Genomic DNA, 12206 nt, shown 5'->3' with positions numbered 1-12206 from the left:
TCTTTATTCATCTATTGTTCCTTAATCTCGTCATCACACTCTTGAACATCTCCCACTTGTCAGACGTCCTTTTACCTGTGAACAGTCTACTCCAATCAATGTTTGAAATTTCTTGTCTCATACCATTAAAATTTGCCTAACTCTAATTAAAAACTTTAACCTTTATGGACGGCGTATCCTTTTCCATAACCATTTTGAAACTAATAGAATTATGATTGCTAGAGCCAAAGTGTTCCCCCACTTTTACTTCAGTCACTTGCCCTGACTTATTGTCCAAAAGAAGGTCTGGTTTGCTCTTTCTCTAATAGGAGCATCCACATACTGTTAAAGAAAATTTTCTTGAACACATTTGACAAATTCTTCACCATCCAACCTTTAACACCATGGTAGTCCCAGTTAATGTTTGGAACATGAAAATTCCCCATTACTACAAACTTATTATGCTTACATATATCTGAAATCTCCCTACATATTTGTTTCTCAAATTCTCTCTTAATATTGGGAGGCTTATAGTGCAAAACCATCAAAGTGATCTTTCCTTTCTTATTTGTAATTTCTAACTATTTATTTCACTGGACAAATTTTCAGAAATATCTTCCTTAGTTACAGCAATAATATATTCCTTAGTCAAAAATGCCACCTCCCCCCTCCTTTCTTGCCTCTTTTTCTATCCTTCCTATAGCATCAAAAACCTGGAACATTGAGCTGCCTATCTTGTACATCTTTCAGCTAAGTATCTGGAATAGCTCTGGTGTCTCAAACTCATGTTCTTAAACATGCCCGGAGTTCATCATCCGTATCTGCAAGACCCTAGTTTGAAATAAATGCAACTTAGTTATTCAGACTTATTGCATATTCTGACTCTCTCTTGTCTTTCTTTTTTAATTGACGTGCTATTCTCATATTCAGAACCTTCCCCATCAATCCTTCCACTGACACTATTACTTAGAATTCCACCAATGACCTTCTCTGTCAGTATAAAGTCTTCCTTAATAGAATAAGCAAATCCCCCTGCAAAGATATTGGTCCCTTTCCAGTTTAGGTTAGACCCATCCTTTTTGAACAGGTTTTTTCTATCCCAAAAGACACTCCAATTATCCAAAATCCTGAATCCCTGAACAATACAGCCATTGATTTCTCTCCTTTAACATTTTGTTCCTTCCCTCATTTCAGTTTGGCATTGGTAATAAACCAGAAATTACTACTTACAGGGTTTTTAAAAATCTCTACCTAACCTGTGAAATACACTCTGTACTGCTTTAATCTTTCCCCTCAAGATGTCATTCTTACCAATGTATTCAATAATTTCTGGCTTCTCAATCTCACCTTGAACAATATGCTTAAAACGTTTAGAGACATTTTTAACCCTAGCACCAGGAAAGCAACAAACTATCCTAAATTTACATTCACTGCCACAGAATCTTTCTATATCTCTGACAGGCGAGTCCTCTCTAACAATAATTCTACTAAATCTTGTCAAACTCTGCTTAACAGAAGAATCATTCCAAGTGTCCAATAACTGACTGGCCCTTCCATTTTCCTCAGAGAGACTATCCCCTTTAACAGGTCCAAAAATGGAATATCTATTTGATAGAGGAAGAGCCATCGGAGACTTTTAAACTACCTTCTTACCTTTCCTGACAGTCACCCATCTATCTGACTGATCCTGCTGAGTAAGAACTTTTCTAAATCCACTAGTCATCTCACTCTTTTCTTTATATGGCCTTAATCTTTAACATTAAGACTCAAAAAAAAAGAATGTTTCAATAACACCTTATATACAAAATAAACTACCTTTCATTACTGACAGAAAATAATGTTAGAATGGAAAAAAAATTAAAATATATATATCAAACATACAAAACTTAAATAAAATCTACCACTTAGCTGATTAACTGAATAAAAACAATTCCTCTTCAATAAATTCCTCCAAGAAAATAAATATTCTCTAGAGCTGACCACATGTAGAACTTTCCAGAATGAAAACACAACTCTTTTTTGTAAAAAAGAGGTTCGATCTTTTAAAGAAAACCCTTTGCAATGTAACAAAAACTTCTAAAACACATATAGATGTTTTAAATTTCTGAATTAAAAATAAAAAAATCTTCAGCTGTCTACTATACATCCTTAAAAAGCTAATTTGAAACAAAGTCTGTTTGAAACAAAAATCAAATTTTTTGTTGCTTTTTGGCTTTTTTTAATGTTAATAAAACAAAATGAAAAAATTATATTAGTAAAGTATAATGACTATAATAACTGTAAAAAAACTATAATAAATCTTTAACTAAGCCTGCAATCCCAGGAGCAGCTGCAAAATCCATAATGCTACCCTCAGGATGTTGTTGCCTCATAAGTCAAAATATGTACACTCGTCCATAATAGACAATGCATGTTACAACATTACCAATTTTCCTGTTCAAGACGGTATGCAAATAAAAATCAAAACTTGGTTTTAATCAAGTCTAGCAAGTCAGAATTAGATTGTTTGCTCAGTTGCATTTATAGAGCTGAGTCAAAGTTAACAGCATATAAACCTAAGAGAGATTGATTGTTATTCTTTAACAATATCAATTCCTAGTTGTCAACTGATGTAGAAATTTAATTTGGTGCTCATGATAGATTTTGGGGGGAAACTCTCTTTACAATAAATTAATGAAAAGATTTAAGAAGAGCTACTCGGTGGATTAATATAGTAGAAGATAGTCAGGGTAGTTTGTAAGAAATTCAAGCACATAAATGCAGTATCATAAAAATTGAAAAGCTTTACTTTGTTAAACCACCCCACCTCTGCTAATTTAAACCTCAACACAGAAATTATTTAACTCGTGCTCAGGAGCGTCGAGCAGGAGGCTGACAGGAAGGTGAGGAAAAAGGCTTAAAAACCCATCTATAGCATCGGGGCCTGCCATTTGTTCCAGCAGCAGGAAGTATGGGAGCATCGAGCAGGAGACTGTCGGGAAGGAGAGGAAAAAAGTTTTAAAACTCACCTCTAGCATCGGGGCCCACCAGTTTTGTTCCAGCAGCAGGAAGTGTGGAAGCATCGAGCAGGGGGCTGTCATAGGGGTCACAAGGTTACATATTTGGGCAGTTGCTTTACCCAAAACACTACTCGGGTAATGTATCCCACCCATTCTCCTCCTCTAACTAAAACAAATGTTTTGTAAGGTGGTAAGTGTTTTCTTTTGTCTTTCATTTTTGCAGAGGTCTATTTGGGAATTTAGAACAGTGGGAATAGAGGTTAGGGCAGTTGAATGTTCCTGCATAAGTATGTGGGAGATAAGGATCGCCTCTAGTGTCCCTGCTGACTTCATTTGTGGGAAGTGCACTCAACCCCAGCACCTCGAGACCCGTGTTAGGGAACTAGAGCTGGAGCTGGATGAACTTTGGATCATTCGGGAAGCGGAGGGGGTTATCAAAAGGAGTTACAGGGAGGTAGTTACTCCATGGCCACATGAAGAAGGCAGATGGGTTACTGTCAGGGGTAGGAAAAGGAACTGGCAGGCAGTGCAGGGATCTCCTGTGGTCATTCACCTCAACAACAAGTATACCGTTTTGGATACTGTTGGGGGAGATGACTTAGCAGGGGTAAGCCATGGGGTACAGTTCTTTGGCGCAGAGTCTGTCCTTGCTGCTCAGAGGAGAAGGGGGAAGAGGAACAGAGCTTTAGTCATTGGGGACTCCGTAATTAGTGAGACAAATAGGAAGTTTTGTGTGAATGAGAGAGACTCATGATTGATTAGTTGCCTCCCAGGTACTAGGGTTCGTGATGTCTCTGTGTTTTTGGGATCCTTGAGGGAGGGGGAGCAGCCCCAAGTCATGGTTCACATAGGCACCAATGACATAGGTAGGAAGAAAGGTGGGGATCTAAGGCAGAAATTCAGGGAGCTAGGATGGAATTTTAGAGTTCTTATCTGTAGTTTGTAGCCCATGTCACGCGCTAGTGAAACGAGAAGCAGGGAGAGAGCGGAGCTGAACACCTCGTGGCTGCAGGGATGGTGGAGGAGGGAGGGTTTTGGATTCTTGGATAATTGGAGCTCTTTCTGGGGAAGGTGGGACCTCTACAGACACGATGGTCTTTACCTGAACCAGAGGAGTACCAATATCCTGTGGGGGGAGCAATTTGCTAATGCTGTCCAGGTGGGGGGTTTAAACTAATGCAGCAGGGGGATGGGAACCTGAATTGTAGTTCCAGTGTACAGGAGGTTGAGGGTAGTGAGGTCAGGGATAAGGTTACAAGATCACGAGAGGCACTGGCAACAAGGATGTTGGTTTGAAATGTATGTACTTCAATGCCAGGAGCATCTGGAATAAGATGGATGAACTTGCAGCATGGGTTGGTACCTGGGATTTCGATGTTGTGGCCATTTTAGAGACAGGAATGGTTGTTGTGGGATTCTGGGATTTAGATGTTCCAGTAAGATCATAGATAATGGTAAAAGGGGGTGTGTTAATCAAGGGTAGTATTACAGCAGCTGAGATAATGTTTGAGGACTCATCCACTGAAATAGTTTGGGCTGAGGTTAGAAACAGCAAAGGAGAGATCACCCTGTTGGGAATTTTCTCTAGGCCTCCAAATTGTTCCAAGGATGTAGAAGAAAGGATAGCAAAGATGATTCATGATAGGAGCGAGAGTAACAGGGTAGTTGTTATGGGGAACTTTAATTTCCCCAATATTGACTATAGTTAAAGTAGTTTGGATGGGTCAGTTTTTGTTCAATGTGTGCAGGAGAGTTTTCTGACACAATATGTAGACAGGCCAACAAGAGGCAGTGTCATATTAGATTTGGTACTGGGGAATTAACCCGGCCAGGTGTTAGATTTGGAGGTAGGTGAGCACTTTGGCAATAGTGACCATAATTTGATTACGTTTACAATAGCAATGGGCAGAGTTAGGTATATACAGATGGGAAAGAGGTATAACTGGGAGAAAGACAATTATGATGCCATTAGGCAAAATTTAGGATGCTTAGGGTGGGGAAGGAAACTGCAGGTGGTGGACACACTTGAAATGTGGAGCTCTTTCAAGGAACAGCTACTGCAGGTCCTTGATAAGTATATACCTATCAGGCAGGGAGGTAGTTGTCGAGAGAGGGAGCCATGGTTTACTAAAGAAGTTGAAGCTCTTGTCAAGAGGAAGAAGAAGGCTTATGTAAGGATGTTAAGGCTCAGATAGGAGGCTTGGAAGTTATAAATTAGCCAGAAAACATCCAAAGAGAGAGCTAAGAAGAGCCAGGAGGACATGAGAAGTTGTTGGCGGATAAGATCAAGAAAAACCCTAAGGCCTTCTATAAGTATATCTGGAATAAAAGAATGACTAGAGTAAGATTAGGGCCAATCAAAGATAGTAGTGGACAGTTGTGTGTGGAATCTGAGGACATAGGGCAAGTCCACACTGGAAAAGGGCAATGGTAGTGAGAATATGGAGATACAGGCTACAAGATTAGATGGGATTGAGGTTGCCAAAGAGGAGTTTTTAGCAATTTTGGAAGATTTGAAAATAGATATGACCCGTGGCCAGATGGGATTTATCCTCAGATTCTCTGGAATGCCAGGGAGGAGATTGCAGAGCCTTTGGCTTTGACCTTTATGCCATCATTGTTGACAGGAGTAGTGCTAGAGGACTAGAGGAGAGCAAATGTTGTTCCCTTGTTTAAGAAGGGGAGTCGGGACAACACTGGTAATTATAGGCCAGTGAGCTTTACTTCAGTTGTGGGTAAGGTGTTGGAAAAGGTAATAACAGACAGGATTTATAATCATCTGGAAAGGAACAATTTGATTAGGGATAGTCAACACGGTTTGTGATAGGTAAATCATGCCTCACTAATCTTATTGAGTTCTTCAAGAAGATGACGCAGACATGGGGAGATTGTGCAAACTCCACTCAGACAGTTGCCTGAGGCTGGAATTGAACCTGGGACCCTGGTGCTATGAAGCAGCAGTGCTCATCACTGAGCCACCATGCTACAAGGGACCACAGTGTTTGTCATTTTTATTGATGATCTGGATGTGGACATAGAAAGATGGTTTAGTAAATTTGCGGATGACACTAAGGTAGGCAGAATTGTGGGTAGTGCCAAAGGATGTTGTGGGTTACAGAGGGACGTAGATTAGATGCAGAGCTGGGCTGAGAAGTGGCAAATGGAGTTTAATGTGGAAAGGTGTGAGGCAGTTCATTTTGGAAGAAATAACAGGAATTCAGAGTACGAGACTACTAGTAAAATTGTTGCTAGTGTAGATGAACAGAGAGTGTCCTGGTGCATAAATCCCTGAAGGTTTCCACCCAAGTTGATAGGGTTGTTAAGAAAGCATACGCTATGTTGGCGTTTATTAGTAGGGGGATTGAGTTTCGGAGCCACGAGGTCATGCTTCAGCTGGACAAACACTGGTAAGGCCGCAGCTGGTGTATTGCATGCAGTTCTGGTCACTGCATTATCGGAAGGATGTGGAAACTTAGGAAAGGATTCAGAGGAGATTTATTAGGACTTTGCCTGGTATGGAATGAAGGTCTTACGAGGAATGGTTGAGGGAACTGAGGCTCTTCTTGTTCGAGAGAAGAAGGTTGAGAAGTGACTTAGTCGAGATGTATAAGATAATCAGAGAGTTAGATAGGGTGGACAGTGAGTCCCTTTTTCTCGGATGGTAAAGGCTAATATGAAGGGATGTAACTTTAAATTGAGGGGTGATAGACTTAGGACAGATATTAGGGGTAGTTTCTTCACTCAGTTATAGGGGTGTGGAATGGCCTGCCTGCAACAGTACCGCTGACGTTAAGGGCATTTAAATGGGCGTTGGACATACATATGGGTAGTAATGGAATGGTGTAGGTTAGATGGGCATCAGATTATTTTCACAGGTTGGCGCAACAACAAGGGCCGAAGGGCCTGTACTGCGCTGTAACATTCTATATTCTATGTAATCTGTTAAAATTCAAGAGGCAAGAACTTACCCAAAGTCAATATTGAAAGTACAAAATATTTAAGAACTTTATTCTTTCAATCAAGCATAAAGTATTAATGAACAACTATTTACAACTCCTTTCTCACTGGGACTCACTAGTGGCTCATCCTCTACCACGGTTAACCAAATGGGTTATTAAACCCAGTATAGAAAGGAGGTTTGGTGATAACCAGTGGCTGATAGTGCTTGGGTCCACAACACATATAACACAGAGAGTGAGTGTATAGTCATGATGTGGAGATGCTGGACCTATCTTTTACTTTCCCTTCTACAATAGTGGTCTGATAAAACTTCCAATTAAGATTTACCAAAAAAGGTCAAATTTCAAAACCAGCCAACTGTCAAATCTTCTCTTTGTATCTTCCTGTCTTCTGCTCCTTAGGGATTCCTGTTTCACAGGTCATTGATAGATAAAGCTATCTTTAAAAGAGCTATACTCTGGGCAGTTATCATATGTTGGTAGCTTGGTCCAGCACTGTGTCTTTCAACTCTTTTAAAGGTACAGTACCCCTTACACTTTCAGAAGTTAGGAAAGATAAACGGAAGCCAATCACATTACAAGATACATTTCACTAAGCCCATTTAACACTTACAATGATATCCTCTCATTCAGTGTTTAAAATGCTTTGATTGCTTACATCACTGCCCTATACACTAACTTAAAATCACATAACATTAGGTTATAATCCAACAGGTTTATTTGGAAGTACAAGCTTTTATTGCGCTGGTCCTTCATCAGGTAGCTAGTGGGGCAGGATCATGGGACCATAGTAAAAGACCATAGCAGGATCATAGTAAAAGATCAAAGATTTTTAACTTTGTCCACCCCATTCCAACACCGGCATCTCCACATCATGACTATACACTCACTGTCTGTGTTATATGTGTTGTGGACCAAAGCACTATCAGCTACTGGTTACCACCAAGCCTCCTTTCTATACTGCGTTTAAGAATCTATTTGGTTAACAGTGGTAGAGGATGTGCCACTAGTGAGTCTCAGTGAGAAGTTGCGCTTTATTGCATTACTGCGTTTGATACAAATTATATGGCTAGTTAGACATAATTATTAAGTCTTCAGGAACCAGGGATAACAATTCTGACTCCATCAGGCTGACGAGCTTGACTCCACCCAAGACTGTATGACATCATCAGATTGAGTGGAGCCAAATGCAGTCTCTAAAATAGACCCTTCAGAAACATTATATCAGACAACAGGTACCAATCACTCATTAGCACCTCGTATTTTTTCAATTTGAAGTACCATTCAGATTCTTGCATGTACACATCCTTAAGGCTTTATGCTCAGAAATCACTGCACCAAGTATGTACGGGTGTTAAATTGATGAGACTTAAGTCTTTTGGATCCTGGAATGGAAGACAACAAGAGTGTTGGAGATGCAGGTGTAAGATGCCATACATCAAGTGGAGGTCTGTCTGTTTGTCTTCATATTGTGCCCTGAAATAATATCAGTGAACCAAATTATAAAATTTTCAAGTCACACATGCTGCTGAAATTAAGGAGAACTCATCCTGTCTTCCGATCTAGATATAGGGTAACAAAAAGAAGTATCCCTCTCAGAATTCAATTATGCTAGTTACCTCACTCACTCTATCAAACATCAGCTTAGAAACCATTCAGGCCAGCATTAAAGAGTGAGGAAGAGAGCAGTGTTCTCAGTGACTTCGTGACAAATGGAGTTTGATCAATAGGATTAATAAGACATAAAGTCAAAGCCAAAGTTGATTGGAAGGTCTACAATGTCACTTCTCATCTGAATAAAATGTTGATCAGCAGCACACAAGATCTGCAATTCCACTTAAAAGAATAATGTTGACACATGCAACAATGCAGGGGCATATTAGACACAGCACTACGCAGCGCATTACAGAACAGTTAAATTCAATGGGAAGAGTTTCCCATTAGCAAATATTGCTTCTCAGGATAGTAGTACAGCCGTGTCCTCAACAAACTCTCTCTGATTATGCATTTTGTGAGAAAGAAGTGAAATATATAGTGGCCTAACAGTGGCTCAAAGAATTCAACTTGCACACATCTGTCCCTGGACTTAGCAAAGATGTAAGGCCTCCTCGGTTCCAGGATTTATATGTTGAGGTCGCAGCAGCCAGCTGGGTAACATCTAAAAGCATGAGACTAGGTTAAGAATTCATTTTCAAATTGCACCAATAAGAAGCTCAGAGCTGGGTTTGGATTGACAATGAAGATATTATGACATAGAAATACTGCATTCGACTTAGCTTCTGGATTATTTTAGTTATATTAGGTACTATCATCAGTGAGAATAAGTTGCTAGAGGTAGAAATTTTGGCGGATGTCTGTGGAAAAAAAAGATAATATTGTGGTCAAATGGCAAAATTAAGAGATTTTCAGGAAGAGTATGGCATTAAGTTTCTTTTGGAACAAGAAGTGAATTCTTTCCACATCCAATTTATGCTATGACTGCTCTTCTGACTGATCCTTCTGCTATTCTTTGTACCTCTGTGATGAAGACTCTTGATCAATCCCTGATTCTAGCACCTTAAGTGTGCCTTTAATGTCCTAAAGATGTGCTTAATTATTACTTTGGTAGCTGCACAGAACTGTTTGCACAAATGCTCTAAAGGAATTTTTCCTAATCTAAATTCTAAATAGTTAGCCTATTATTCTCTGACTATATTCTCTCAGCAAGTCTCTCAGTAACTACCATGCCAATTGCTCGCAGAATCTTTTGTGTTTCAGTGTGATGACCTTACATTCTTCTAACTCCTGGAGAGTATAGACTTCATATGAGAAACTTCTCATCTGAGGAATCAATCCAGTGAACTACTGTATGCCCTTTCTAAGACAGACATTGTACCAATATATTGGTATTGTAGCTTACCAATACGTTACACAATTTCAGCAAGACTCCTTTACTCTGTACTTCAAACCTTTATTTGTCTTCCTATATACTGTTGTAACTGCATGTTAACTTTCTGTGACTGATGTGCAAGGACAACCAAAACCCTTTCAGCACCAACATTCATTGACCATTTAAACAAAATATTTTTTTCACTCTTCTTATCAAGTAAATAACCACAGTAGACTAGATTTTAGTAACGCTATGGAGGGGACCCCATTAAGTTCCCACTGCTAAGGCAACGTTACAAATCATGGAAACCTCAGAGGCATTCAAAGTGCCTAACTGAGAGCCACCTCCTGAATAAATTGTGATTTATAGCTGTTAGAGAGATAGCTGCTGGATTGGAAGGTAAATTCTAGTTGCCTCCCTGTGGATTCTTCTTTATAGCCATTAATGCAAAGTTGCAGCTGGAATGAGTCACCACCCATGCCTGGCTGGACTTGGAAACATAAGGAAATAATGTAACCTTATCTTCAAAAGTGCCATGGCATTGACCACTTCCCTTCCTTCAAGCTGAAGGCACAACATTGGCAACCTCTGACTGTAGTCTGAGAGACAGTCAATTTGACAGTCTTCTGAGAGTTCTGGCAGCTCATGGAGGTGGCCTGTCATCCTCAACTGAGGGTAGTTCCAGGGATGCTAAAGTGGCCATGGCTAGTAACATGCCAGCCCAAGACCTAGTGACTGTCAGGTGGGATCGGGTCATATTTTCACTCCCAGGAGTAGGAATTCTCAACTGTTGATTAAATCCAGCCCTAAATTATACTCCATCAATCATCCATCACATAATATGTCTATATCTCTCAACAGAATCTTTGATGGAATTTTAACTTACTAGTTTAGGTGCTAATCTCTGTGAGAGGTTATAAAGGAAAGACACATCAGAGAGTCAGGAACTGGCAGGGTGCATTTAATTTGAATGTAGGCAGGTTGGTTTTTAACCCTATCTATAGGAAATTGGATACATTTTTTAATTATGCATGGGTTTCCCAGACTTTCAGAGTTCACCAGTTGAACAAAGAGAGGGACATAGGTTTTGATGGGTCTGAGCAACTGACAGGTTGGGAAACTTTTAAATACTGAGATATAACAGATATTCTTTGCCTAAGTGAAGGGCTTTTACTGGTAGGACTTGTATCACAACGTGCTTTCTTACTTTGGAGATGATGTTAATACTTCAGAGTTCATTTCTACCACCTTGCAGGTTTTTGATTGTGTTCTGCACTTTCTAGCTGTCAGCCTTGTCATGGACATTAAGGAGGTGAATTGGCATATTTTATTGATCTCCTCCTTTGTCCAGAACAGAAGTTTACTTTTTAAATTTGTTTCATTTTTAAAATTCCTTTTCTTCTTAAAATAGCCATGTTGTTTTCTCCCCAACACTGTTTGTGAAGCCTGTGATGAAATCCTCCATTTATATCTATTTTTTAAGCTGAGCAAGCTGGCAATCAGTGACTCATAATTAGTATGGAATTGTTTCAAGTGTTGTTGAGCACACAACATAAAATTTGACCCAGCAATAGGGGAGGGAGTTACTGCAAAGTTTTTAATAGGTCACTTACAACAGTTTTGACAGTCATTGAAGAGGAAAAGTTATGATTAAGTGGAAAGCTTATGGGTTGTGGGAGACAGACAGCTACAAAAGCAAACTTCACATTAGGAGGACTTCAGTTAGCTGTACTGTTGGCAAGCCAGCTGAACAGCACAGATTCAAAGCAGGGGACACAGCGAGGAGTTAAGACCAGCTGGATAACTCTGTATTGTTAGGACTCAAGAAGTTCGAGAAATTAGTAGGGAGCTAAGTGTAGGAGTCATCACTTAGAAGGCAACCTTGGGAGCTGGGAAAGTGGGAAGGTCACTGGCTTTGTGCTTGGGAAATCAACGTGATGTAATACATAGCTTGCAAGCATTAATATTTCATTGTTGCTGATATAGTTGAAGTTGAAAACTCATGAGCAGAGTTTGCTTGTTACAATTGCCTCCACTCAAAGGCAAGGCTGGCTTGGTGAAGCAAACTGTCAGTGAAGAGCTAGATTTATGAATAAGTACTGGAATGCAATTTTAGACTCTCTAAGGGGGATTAACCCTTGAAAAGAAAGATGATCAATGAGAAAATCCCCTCAAAATGGAGTTTCAAGGCCAGATCAGCAAAAAAGAAATACTGTGATTACTACAGAAGTTCTGAAATAATACATTAAGTGAGGTTGAGTCTAGAGGTAGCCTTTAGCTGAGCCTGGATCTGCTTCTAGTGGAGGTGATGCCTAAGTGGTATTGCCAGTAATAATCCAGAGACCTGGGTTTGAATCCTGCCGTGACAGATGGTGGAATTTGAATTCAACAATAAATCTG

The sequence above is a fragment of the Chiloscyllium punctatum genome, chromosome 38, assembly GCF_047496795.1.
Source record: "Chiloscyllium punctatum isolate Juve2018m chromosome 38, sChiPun1.3, whole genome shotgun sequence".
NCBI classification, from domain to species: domain Eukaryota; kingdom Metazoa; phylum Chordata; class Chondrichthyes; order Orectolobiformes; family Hemiscylliidae; genus Chiloscyllium; species Chiloscyllium punctatum.
This window is presented reverse-complemented; position numbering follows the sequence as displayed.